Source organism: Bufo bufo, chromosome 3 (assembly GCF_905171765.1).
Source record: "Bufo bufo chromosome 3, aBufBuf1.1, whole genome shotgun sequence".
NCBI classification, from domain to species: Eukaryota; Metazoa; Chordata; class Amphibia; order Anura; family Bufonidae; genus Bufo; species Bufo bufo.
Window position 1 is genome coordinate 6,014,386 of NC_053391.1, and position 14,476 is coordinate 6,028,861.

Genomic DNA, 14,476 nt, shown 5'->3' on the forward strand with positions numbered 1-14,476 from the left:
ACAGCTTAGCAGACAGTATCATACAGGATGGGATTAGATACACAGCTCAGCAGACAGTATCACACAGGATAGGATTAGATACACAGCTCAGCAGACAGTATCACACTGGATAGGATTAGATACACAGCTCAGCAGACTGTATCACACAGGACAGGATTAGATACACAGCTCAGCAGACAGTGTCACACAGAATGGGATTAGATACACAGCTCAGCAGACAGTATTACACAGGATAGGATTAGATACACAGCTCAGCAGACAGTATCACACAGGGTAGGATTAGATACACAGCTCAGCAGACAGTATCACACAGGATAGGATTAGATACACTGCTCAGCAGACAGTATTACACAGTATAGGATTAGATACACAGCTCAGCAGGCAGTATCACACAGGATAGGATTAGATACACAGCTCAGCAGACAGTATCGCACAGGATAGGATTAGATACACAGCTCAGCAGACAGTATCGCACAGGGTAGGATTAGATACACAGCTCAGCAGACAGTATCGCACAGGATAGGATTAGATACACAGCTCAGCAGACAGTATCACACAGGAGAGGATTAGATACACAGCTCAGCAGACAGTATCACACAGGATAGGATTAGATACACAGCTCAACAGACAGTATCACACAGGATAGGATTAGATACACAGCTCAGCAGACAGTATTACACAGGATAGGATTAGATACACAGCTCAGCAGTCAGTATCACACAGGATAGGATTAGATACACAGCTCAGCAGACAGTATCACACAGGACAGGATTAGATACACAGCTCAGCAGACTGTATCACATAGGATAGGATTAGATACACAGCTCAGCAGACTGTATCACACAGGATAGAATTAGATACACAGCTCAGCAGTCAGTATCACACAGGATAGGATTAGATACACAGCTCAGCAGACTGTATCACATAGGATAGGATTAGATACACAGCTCAGCAGACAGTATCACACAGGATAGGATTAGATACACAGCTCAGCAGAGTGTATCACACAGGATAGGATTAGATACACAGCTCAGCAGACAGTATCACACAGGATAGGATTAGATACACGGCTCAGCAGACAGTATCACACAGGTTATGATTAGATACACAGCTCAGCAGACAGTATCACACAGGATAGGATTGGATACACAGCTCAGCAGAGAGTATCACACAGGATAGGATTAGATACACAGCTCAGCAGACAGTATCACACAGGATAGGATTAGATACACAGCTCAGCAGACAGTATCACACAGGATAGGATTAGATACACAGCTCAGCAGACTGTATCACACAGGATAGGATTAGATACACGGCTCAGAAGACAGTATCACACAGGTTATGATTAGATACACAGCTCAGCAGACAGTATCACACAGGATAGGATTAGATACACAGCTCAGCAGACAGTATCACACAGGATAGTATTAGATACACAGCTCAGCAGACAGTATCACACATGATAGGATTAGATACACAGCTCAGCAGACAGTATCACACAGTATAGGATTAGATACACAGCTCAGCAGACAGTATCACACAGGTTAGGATTAGATACACAGCTCAGCAGACTGTATCACAAACGATAGGATTAGATAGATAGCTCAGCAGACAGTATCACACAGGGTAGGATTAGATACACAGCTCAGCAGACAGTATCACACAGGATAGGATTAGATACACAGCTCAGCAGACAGTATCACACAGGATAGTATTAGATACACAGCTCAGCAGACAGTATCACACAGGATAGGATTAGATACACAGCTCAGCAGACAGTATCACACAGGATAGGATTAGATACACAGCTCAGCAGACAGTATCACACAGGATAGGATTAGATACACAGCTCAGCAGACAGTATCACACAGGACAGGATTAGATACACAGCTCAGCAGTCAGTATCACACAGGATAGGATTAGATACACAGCTCAGCAGACTGTATCACACAGGGTAGGATTAGATACACAGCTCAGCAGACAGTATCACACAGGATAGGATTAGATACACAGCTCAGCAGACAGTATCACACAGGATAGGATTAGATACACAGCTCAGCAGACAGTATTACACAGGATAGGATTAGATACACAGCTCAGCAGTCAGTATCACACAGGATAGGATTAGATACAAAGCTCAGCAGACAGTATCACACAGGACAGGATTAGATACACAGCTCAGCAGACTGTATCACATAGGATAGGATTAGATACACAGCTCAGCAGACTGTATCACATAGGATAGGATTAGATACACAGCTCAGCAGACTGTATCACACAGGATATAATTAGATACACAGCTCAGCAGTCAGTATCACACAGGATAGGATTAGATACACAGCTCAGCAGACTGTATCACATAGGATAGGATTAGATACACAGCTCAGCAGAGTGTATCACACAGGATAGGATTAGATACACAGCTCAGCAGACAGTATCACACAGGATAGGATTAGATACACAGCTCAGCAGAGTGTATCACACAGGATAGGATTAGATACACAGCTCAGCAGACAGTATCACACAGGATAGGATTAGATACACGGCTCAGCAGACAGTATCACACAGGTTATGATTAGATACACAGCTCAGCAGACAGTATCACACAGGATAGGATTGGATACACAGCTCAGCAGAGAGTATCACACAGGATAGGATTAGATACACAGCTCAGCAGACAGTATCACACAGGATAGGATTAGATACACAGCTCAGCAGACAGTATCACACAGGATAGGATTAGATACACAGCTCAGCAGACTCTATCACACAGGATAGGATTAGATACACGGCTCAGAAGACAGTATCACACAGGTTATGATTAGATACACAGCTCAGCAGACAGTATCACACAGGATAGGATTGGATACACAGCTCAGCAGAGAGTATCACACAGGATAGGATTAGATACACAGCTCAGCAGACAGTATCACACAGGATAGGATTAGATACACAGCTCAGCAGACAGTATCACACAGGATAGTATTAGATACACAGCTCAGCAGACAGTATCACACAGGATAGGATTAGATACACAGCTCAGCAGACAGTATCACACAGGATAGTATTAGATACACAGCTCAGCAGACTGTATCACACAGGATAGGATTAGATACACAGCTCAGCAGACTGTATCACACAGGACAGGATTAGATACACAGCTCAGCAGACTGTATCACACAGGATAGGATTAGATACACAGCTCAGCAGACAGTATCACACATTGTAGGATTAGATACACAGCTCAGCAAACTGTATCACACATTGTAGGATTAGATACACAGCTTAGCAGACAGTATCACGCAGGATGGGATTAGATACACAGCTCAGCAGACAGTATCACACAGGATAGGATTAGATACACAGCTCAGCAAACTGTATCACACATTGTAGGATTAGATACACAGCTTAGCAGACAGTATCACACAGGATGGGATTAGATACACAGCTCAGCAGACAGTATCACACAGGATAGGATTAAATACACAGCTCAGCAGACAGTATCACACAGGATAGGATTAGATACACAGCTCAGCAGACAGTATCACACAGGAAAGGATTAGATACACAGCTCAGCAGACTGTATCACACAGGATAGGATTAGATACACAGCTCAGCAGACAGTATCGCACAGGATAGGATTAGATACGCAGCTCTGCAGACAGTATCACACAGGATGGGATTAGATACAATGCTCAGCAGACAGTATCACACAGGATAGGATTAGATACACAGCTCAGCAGACAGTATCACACAGGATAGGATTAGATACACAGCTCAGCAGACAGTATCACACAGGATAGGATTAGATACACAGCTCAGCAGACAGTATCACACAGGATAGGATTAGATACACGGCTCAGCAGACAGTATCACACAGGAGAGGATTAGATACACAGCTCAGCAGACAGTATCACACAGGAGAGGATTAGATACACAGCTCAGCAGACAGTATCACACATGTTAGGATTAGATACACAGCTCAGCAGACAGTATCACACAGGATGGGATTAGATACACAGCTCAGCAGACAGTATCACACAGGATAGGATTAGATACACAGCTCAGCAGACAGTATCACACAGGATAGGATTAGATACACAGCTCAGCAGACAGTATCACACAGGACAGGATTAGATACACAGCTCAGCAGACAGTATCACACAGGATAGGATTAGATACACAGCTCAGCAGACAGTATCACACAGGAGAGGATTAGATACACAGCTCAGCAGTCAGTATCACACAGGATAGGATTAGATACACAGCTCAGCAGACAGTATCACACAGGATAGGATTAGATACACAGTTTAGCAGACAGTATCACACAGGATAGGATTAGATACACAGCTCAGCAGACAGTATCACACAGGATAGGATTAGATACACAGCTCAGCAGACAGTATCACACAGGGTAGGATTAGATACACAGCTCAGCAGACAGTATCACACAGGAGAGGATTAGATACACAGCTCAGCAGACAGTATCACACAGGGTAGGATTAGATACACAGCTCAGCAGACAGTATCACACAGGATAGGATTAGATACACAGCTCAGCAGACAGTATCACACAGGATAGGATTAGATACACAGCTCAGCAGACAGTATCACACAGGATAGGATTAGATACACAGCTCAGCAGACAGTATCACACAGGATAGGATTAGATACACAGCTCAGCAGACAGTATCACACAGGATAGGATTAGATATACAGCTCAGCAGACAGTATCACACAGGATAGGATTAGATACACAGCTCAGCAGACAGTATCACACATTGTAGGATTAGATACACAGCTCAGCAGACAGTATCACACAGGATAGGATTAGATACACAGCTCAGCAGACAGTATCACACAGGACAGGATTAGATACACAGCTCAGCAGACAGTATCACACAGGATAGGATTAGATACACAGCTCAGCAGACAGTATCACACAGGATAGGATTAGATACACAGCTCAGCAGACAGTATCACACAGGATAGGATTAGATACACAGCTCAGCAGACAGTATCACACATTGTAGGATTAGATACACAGTTTAGCAGACAGTATCACACATTGTAGGATTAGATACACAGCTCAGCAGACAGTATCACACAGGATAGGATTAGATACACAGCTCAGCAGGCAGTATCACACAGGATAGGATTAGATACACAGCTCAGCAGACAGTATCACACAGGATAGGATTAGATACACAGCTCAGCAGACAGTATCACACAGGATAGGATTAGATACACAGCTCAGCAGACAGTATCACACAGGACAGGATTAGATACACAGCTCAGCAGACTGTATCACACAGGACGGGATTAGATACACAGCACAGCAGACTGTATCACACAGGATAGGATTAGATACACAGCTCAGCAGACAGTATCACACAGGATAGGATTAGATACACAGTTTAGCAGACTGTATCACACAGGATAGGATTAGATACACAGCTCAGCAGACAGTATCACACAGGACAGGATTAGATACACAGCTCAGCAGACTGTATCACACAGGATAGGATTAGATACACAGCTCAGCAGACAGTATCACACAGGATAGGATTAGATACACAGCTCAGCAGACAGTATCACACATTGTAGGATTAGATACACAGCTCAGCAGACAGTATCACACATTGTAGGATTAGATACACAGCTCAGCAGACAGTATCACACAGGAGAGGATTAGATACACAGCTCAGCAGACAGTATCACACAGGATAGGATTAGATACACAGCTCAGCAGACAGTATCACACAGGATAGGATTAGATACACAGCTCAGCAGACAGTATCACACAGGATAGGATTAGATACACAGCTCAGCAGACAGTATCACACAGGAGAGGATTAGATACACAGCTCGGCAGGCAGTATCACACAGGATAGGATTAGATACACAGCTCAGCAGACTGTATCACACAGGATAGGATTAGATACACAGCTCAGCAGACAGTATCACACAGGAGAGGATTAGATACACAGCTCAGCAGACAGTATCACACAGGATAGGATTAGATACACAGCTCAGCAGACTGTATCACACAGGACAGGATTAGATACACAGCTCAGCAGACAGTATTACACAGGATAGGATTAGATACACAGCTCAGCAGACTGTATCACACAGGAGAGGATTAGATACACAGCTCAGCAGACAGTATCACACATGTTAGGATTAGATACACAGCTCAGCAGACAGTATCACACAGGATAGGATTAGATACACAGCTCAGCAGACAGTATCACACAGGACAGGATTAGATACACAGTTCAGCAGACAGTATCACACAGGATAGGATTAGATACACAGTTTAGCAGACAGTATCACACAGGATAGGATTAGATACACAGCTCAGCAGACAGTATCACACAGGAGAGGATTAGATACACAGCTCAGCAGGCAGTATCACACAGGATAGGATTAGATATACAGCTCAGCAGACAGTATCACACAGGATAGGATTAGATACACAGCTCAGCAGACAGTATCACACAGGATAGGATTAGATACACAGCTCAGCAGACAGTATCACACAGGGTAGGATTAGATACACAGCTCAGCAGACAGTATCACACAGGAGAGGATTAGATACACAGCTCAGCAGACAGTATCACACAGGGTAGGATTAGATACACAGCTCAGCAGACAGTATCACACAGGATAGGATTAGATACACAGCTCAGCAGACAGTATCACACAGGATAGGATTAGATACACAGCTCAGCAGACAGTATCACACAGGATAGGATTAGATACACAGCTCAGCAGACAGTATCACACAGGATAGGATTAGATACACAGCTCAGCAGACAGTATCACACAGGATAGGATTAGATATACAGCTCAGCAGACAGTATCACACAGGATAGGATTAGATACACAGCTCAGCAGGCAGTATCACACAGGATAGGATTAGATACACAGCTCAGCAGACTGTATCACACAGGATAGGATTAGATACACAGCTCAGCAGACAGTATCACACAGGATAGGATTAGATACACAGCTCAGCAGACAGTATCACACATTGTAGGATTAGATACACAGCTTCGCAGACAGTATCACACAGGATAGGATTAGATACACAGCTCAGCAGACAGTATCACACAGGACAGGATTAGATACACAGCTCAGCAGACAGTATCACACAGGATAGGATTAGATACACAGCTCAGCAGACAGTATCACACAGGATAGGATTAGATACACAGCTCAGCAGACAGTATCACACAGGATAGGATTAGATACACAGCTCAGCAGACAGTATCACACAGGACAGGATTAGATACACAGCTCAGCAGACAGTATCACACAGGATAGGATTAGATACACAGTTTAGCAGACAGTATCACACAGGATAGGATTAGATACACAGCTCAGCAGACAGTATCACACAGGACAGGATTAGATACACAGCTCAGCAGACTGTATCACACAGGATAGGATTAGATACACAGCTCAGCAGACAGTATCACACAGGATAGGATTAGATACACAGCTCAGCAGACAGTATCACACAGGATAGGATTAGGTACACAGCTCAGCAGACAGTATCACACAGGATAGGATTAGATACACAGCTCAGCAGACAGTATCACACATTGTAGGATTAGATACACAGCTCAGCAGACAGTATCACACAGGATAGGATTAGATACACAGCTCAGCAGACAGTATCACACAGGAGAGGATTAGATACACAGCTCAGCAGACAGTATCACACAGGAGAGGATTAGATACACAGCTCAGCAGACAGTATCACACAGGAGAGGATTAGATACACAGCTCAGCAGACAGTATCACACAGGATAGGATTAGATACACAGCTCAGCAGACTGTATCACACAGGACAGGATTAGATACACAGCTCAGCAGACAGTATTACACAGGATAGGATTAGATACACAGCTCAGCAGACTGTATCACACAGGAGAGGATTAGATACACAGCTCAGCAGACAGTATCACACAGGACAGGATTAGATACACAGCTCAGCAGACTGTATCACACAGGACAGGATTAGATACACAGCTCAGCAGACAGTATCACACAGGATAGGATTAGATACACAGCTCAGCAGACAGTATCACACAGGATAGGATTAGATACACAGCTCAGCAGACTGTATCACACAGGATAGGATTAGATACACAGCTCAGCAGGCAGTATCACACAGGGTAGGATTAGATACACAGCTCAGCAGACTGTATCACACAGGATAGGATTAGATACACAGCTCAGCAGACAGTATCACACAGGATAGGATTAGATACACAGCTCAGCAGACTATCACACAGGATAGGATTAGATACACAGCTCAGCAGTCAGTATCACACAGGATAGGATTAGATACACAGCTCAGCAGACTGTATCACACAGGACAGGATTAGATACACAGCTCAGCAGGCAGTATCACACAGGGTAGGATTAGATACACAGCTCAGCAGACTGTATCACACAGGATAGGATTAGATACACAGCTCAGCAGACAGTATCACACAGGATAGGATTAGATACACAGCTCAGCAGACTATCACACAGGATAGGATTAGATACACAGCTCAGCAGTCAGTATCACACAGGATAGGATTAGATACACAGCTCAGCAGACTGTATCACACAGGACAGGATTAGTCATCAATCTTGAACAGGGAGAAAAGGAGTTAAAAAATGATTATATTTAAAAATAACTTTTAGCTCTCGTCAGCCAAACCGGAGCCCCTCACTTGCAGACCCCTGTTTCGGGGTCACACCCCTCCTCTGCGCTTCTCTGGATGAGATGATTTTGATGTAATTCAGGAGCAAGAATCTTGTAAAGCTACAGGATCTCAGAAACCTGCGGATTGTCCCTGCAGCATCGGTGCGGATCGGGGCAAATCCCCATGTGGCACCTTGTCTCTGGTCTGCCATCATGGCAAAAAGCTGCAGCACCAATTCTGCTACGAAAAATAGTTCCCCTGTGGATGGACCCTCAAAGGCCCCCATGCTGCTAGATCCTCACAGATTCCCCTGTGGCAGGACCTTCACGGACCCCCTGTGGCTAAACTCTGACAGCCCCCCCCCCTGTAGCCGGACCCTCACAAATCCCCGTGTGGCCAAACCCTTAAAGGTCACACCAGGTTTGACCCTGGATCTGGGAGCCAAACTCTCACCTGACCCTGGATCTGGGGGCCAAACTCTCACCTGACCCTGGATCTGGGGGCCAAACTCTCTCCTGACCCTGGATCCGGGGGCCAAACTCTCTCCTGACCCTGGATCTGGGAGCCAAACTCTCTCCTGACCCTGGATCCGGGGGCCAAACTCTCACCTGACCCTAGATCCGGGAGCCAAACTCTCACCTGACCCTGGATCTGGGAGCCAAACTCTCACCTGACCCTAGATCCGGGGCCAAACTCTCACCTGACGCTAGATCCGGGGCCAAACTCTCACCTGACCCTGGATCTGGGGGCCAAACTCTCACCTGACCCTGGATCTGGGGGCCAAACTCTCACCTGACCCTGGATCTGGGGGCCAAACTCTCTCCTGACCCTGGATCTGGGAGCCAAACTCACCTGATCGACCCTAGATCCGGGGCCAAACTCTCACCTGACCCTAGATCCGGGGGCCAAACTCTCTCCTGACCCTGTATCTGGGAGCTAAACTCTCTCCTGACCCTGGATCTGGGGGCCAAACTCTCTCCTGACCCTGGATCTGGGGGCCAAACTCTCACCTGACCATAGATCCGGGGCCAAACTCTCACCTGACCCTGGATCTGGGAGCCAAACTCTCTCCTGACCCTGGATCTGGGGGCCAAACTCTCACCTGACCCTGGATCTGGGGGCCAAACTCTCACCTGACCCTGGATCTGGGAGCCAAACTCTCTCCTGACCCTGGATCTGGGGGCCAAACTCTCTCCTGACCCTGGATCTGGGGGCCAAACTCTCACCTGACCCTAGATCCGGGGCCAAACTCTCACCTGACCCTGGATCTGGGAGCCAAACTCTCTCCTGACCCTGGATCTGGGGGCCAAACTCTCACCTGACCCTGGATCTGGGGGCCAAACTCTCACCTGACCCTGGATCTGGGAGCCAAACTCTCACCTGACCCTGGATCTGGGGGCCAAACTCTCACCTGACCCTCACAGATCCCCCTGTGGCTACACTCTCACAGCCCCCCTGTGGCCGGACTCTCACAGATCCCTGTGTGGCCGGACCCTCAAAGGTTTTCCCTGTGGCCGGACCCTTAAAGATCCCTGTGTGGCCGGACCCTCACAGATCCCCCTGTGGCCGGACTCTCACAGCCCCCCTGTGGCCGGACCCTCACAGCTCCCCCTGTGGCCGGACCCTCTAAGATTCTCCTGTGGCCGGACCCTTAAAGATCCCTGTGTAGCTGGACCCTCACAGACCCCCTGTGGCCGGACCCTCACAGCTCCCCCTGTGGCCGGACCCTCACAGATCCCTGTGTGGCCGGACCCTTAAAGACCCCCATGTAGCTGGACGCTCATAGACCTCCAGTGCGGCAGGACCCTCGCAGACCCTCTTGCCCCCCAAGGAAGGCCAGGGCTGATGAATATGAGGACTCCCACACTCGGCTCAACACTGATTTTATCCAAATGACCAGGTCAATGTTATATTATATATTTTTATATATTTTTTGTTTTTTAACTGAAATAAGTTTTATCCTTAATTTATACAATATGTAAGTATTTGATAAAACAGAACAAGGTTATGATCCCAAAAAGGCTTCTGAAAAAACTCAAATGTTCTGATGAAAACTTCAATAAAAAGATTTAACAAACAGACAGCGACCCTGCGTCCCACTAGGGGCTCATACACACGACCCCCGGACACCGGCCGCGTGCCTTCTGCATTTTCTCTAACAGAACAGTAATAGGACGTGTTGTATTTTCTTGTGGATCGGACCTGCAGACAGCGAACACACATTTCCATTTTTTGGTGGCCCCATTGAAGTGAATGGTCCCACATAAGGGCCGCAATAAACCCAGAACGGAAACTAAAAAAAATATTATATAATATTACCGTACAGGTGTGATATTACAGTTATTATATAATATTACAGGTGTGATATTACAGTTATTATATATTACAGTACAGGTGTGATATGACAGTTATATAATATTACAGTACAGGTGTGATATTACAGTTATATAATATTACAGTACAGCTGTGATATTACAGTTATTATATATTACAGTATAGGTGTGATATGACAGTTATATAATATTACAGTACAGGTGTGATATGACAGTTATTATATAATATTACAGTACAGGTGTGATATTACAGTTATTATATATTACAGTATAGGTGTGATATGACAGTTATTATATAATATTACAGTACAGCTGTGATATTACAGTTATTATATAATATTACAGGTGTGATATTACAGATATATAATATTACAGTACAGGTGTGATATTACAGTTATTATATATTACAGTACAGGTGTGATATTACAGTTATATAATATTACAGTACAGGTGTGATATAACAGTTATATAATATTACAGTACAGCTGTGATATTACAGTTATTATATATTACAGTATAGGTGTGATATGACAGTTATATAATATTACAGTACAGGTGTGATATGACAGTTATTATATAATATTACAGTACAGGTGTGATATGACAGTTATATAATATTACAGTACAGGTGTGATATTACAGTTATTATATATTACAGTACAGGTGTGATATTACAGTTATATAATATTACAGTACAGGTGTGATATGACAGTTATATAATATTACAGTACAGGTGTGATATGACAGTTATTATATAATATTACAGTACAGGTGTGATATTACAGTTATATAATATTACAGTACAGGTGTGATATGACAGTTATTATATAATATTACAGTACAGGTGTGATATTACAGTTATTATATAATATTACAGTACAGGTGTGATATTACAGTTATTATATATTACAGTACAGGTGTGATATTACAGTTATATAATATTACAGTACAGGTGTGATATAACAGTTATATAATATTACAGTACAGGTGTGATATAACAGTTATATAATATTACAGTACAGGTGTGATATTACAGTTATTATATAATATTACAGGTGTGATATTACAGTTATTATATAATATTACAGTACAGGTGTGATATTACAGTTATTATATAATATTACAGTACAGGTGTGATATTACAGTTATTATATATTACAGTACAGGTGTGATATTACAGTTATTATATATTACAGTACAGGTGTGATATTACAGTTATTATATAATATTACAGTACAGGTGTGATATAACAGTTATATAATATTACAGTACAGGTGTGATATAACAGTTATATAATATTACAGTACAGGTGTGATATTACAGTTATATAATATTACAGTACAGGTGTGATATTACAGTTATTATATAATATTACAGTACAGGTGTGATATTACAGTTATTATATAATATTACAGTACAGGTGTGATATGACAGTTATATAATATTACAGTACAGGTGTGATATTACAGTTATTATATAATATTACAGTACAGGTGTGATATTACAGTTATTATATATTACAGTACAGGTGTGATATTACAGTTATTATATAATATTACAGTACAGGTGTGATATAACAGTTATATAATATTACAGTACAGGTGTGATATAACAGTTATATAATATTACAGTACAGGTGTGATATTACAGTTATATTTTACATTACAGCGTTTACATCACACCTATAAGTGCCAAGAAAATACCTGAGTGTATGACGTCACGTATTAGCATAGCCCCGCCCGTTCCCTCATGATTGGCTATTGTCCGTCCAGGTCCCGCCCCCTCTCTTGTGATTGGCTGCCCGTGCTCCAGGCTACTTCCAGAGTGGCGTCCGCTGTCAGTGTGGGAATCCCGGACTGGAGGAGAGCGCAGCCCCGGGGACAGCAGACACCGCCGGCTCCAGCACCGGATCCTGCCCGGGAGCACAGGTGAGTGCTGGGCGAGGAGCAGAGGGCCCCGCGTCCCGGAGCCACACACCCAGCGGCACCCGGGGGTCACCCTCCCCGCCACCTGATCTTGCTTCCGGGGGGCCAAACTCTCTCCTGACCCTGGATCCGGGGCCAAGCTCTCTCCTGACCCGGGGGCCAAACTCTCACCTGACCCTAGATCCGGGGGCCAAACTCTCACCTGACCCTAGATCCGGGGGCCAAACTCTCACCTGACCCTGGATCCGGGGGCCAAACTCTCACCTGACCCTGGATCCGGGGGCCAAACTCTCACCTGACCCTGGATCTGGGAGCCAAACTCACCTGACCCTGGATCTGGGAGCTAAACTCTCTCCTGACCCTGGATCTGGGGGCCAAACTCACCTGACCCTGGATCCGGGAGCCAAACTCTCACCTGACCCTAGATCCGGGGGCCAAACTGTCACCTGACCCTAGATCCGGGGGCCAAACTGTCACCTGACCCTAGATCCGGGGGCCAAACTGTCACCTGACCCTAGATCCGGGGGCCAAACTGTCACCTGACCCTAGATCCGGGGGCCAAACTGTCACCTGACCCTAGATCCGGGGGCCAAACTGTCACCTGACCCTAGATCCGGGGGCCAAACTGTCACCTGACCCTAAATCCGGGGGCCAAACTGTCACCTGACCCTAGATCCGGGAGCCAAACTGTCACCTGACCCTAGATCCGGGGGCCAAACTGTCACCTGACCCTAGATCCGGGGGCCAAACTGTCACCTGACCCTAGATCCGGGGGCCAAACTGTCACCTGACCCTAGATCCGGGGGCCAAACTGTCACCTGACCCTAGATCCGGGGGCCAAACTGTCACCTGACCCTAGATCCGGGAGCCAAACTGTCACCTGACCCTAGATACGGGGGCCAAACTCTCTCCTGACCCTAGATGTGGGGACTACATGTATATAATATGGTGTATAATGGACATATAGGGGAGATATAGTATATAATGTACATGTGTATAATATATGGGATGGGTATATAATGTATATGATATAGGGGGGGGGTGTATAATATATGGGATGGGTATATAATGTATATGATATAGGGGGGGGGTGTATAATATATGGGATGGGTATATAATGTATATGATATAGGGGGGGGGTGTATAATATATGGGATGGGTATATAATGTATATGATATAGGGGGGGGGTGTATAATATATGGGATGGGTATATAATGTATATGATATAGGGGGGTGTATAATATATGGGATGGGTATATAATGTATATGATATAGGGGGGGGGTGTATAATATATGGGATGGGTATATAATGTATATGATATAGGGGGGGGGGGTGTATAATATATGGGATGGGTATATAATGTATATGATATAGGGGGGGGGTGTATAATATATGGGATGGGTATATAATGTATATGATATAGGGGGGGGGGTGTATAATGTACATACACTATTCACAAAAAGTTTTGGATATTTAGTTGTGGGTGAAATTTTAGGATGAATCTAAAA

At 44.7% G+C, this 14,476-nt stretch overlaps 1 protein-coding gene across 1 annotated transcript in view; it reads left to right on the forward strand.

The window, feature by feature from the left end:
* Positions 1–12,873: 12,873 nt before the first annotated feature.
* NR1I2 (nuclear receptor subfamily 1 group I member 2) overlaps positions 12,874–14,476 on the forward strand; it is a 32,149-nt gene continuing 30,546 nt past the window's right edge. The window contains exon 1 of the mRNA XM_040422826.1: positions 12,874–12,969. The gene's annotated coding sequence lies outside the window, so the exon portion shown is untranslated. The remainder of the gene's footprint in view (positions 12,970–14,476) is intronic.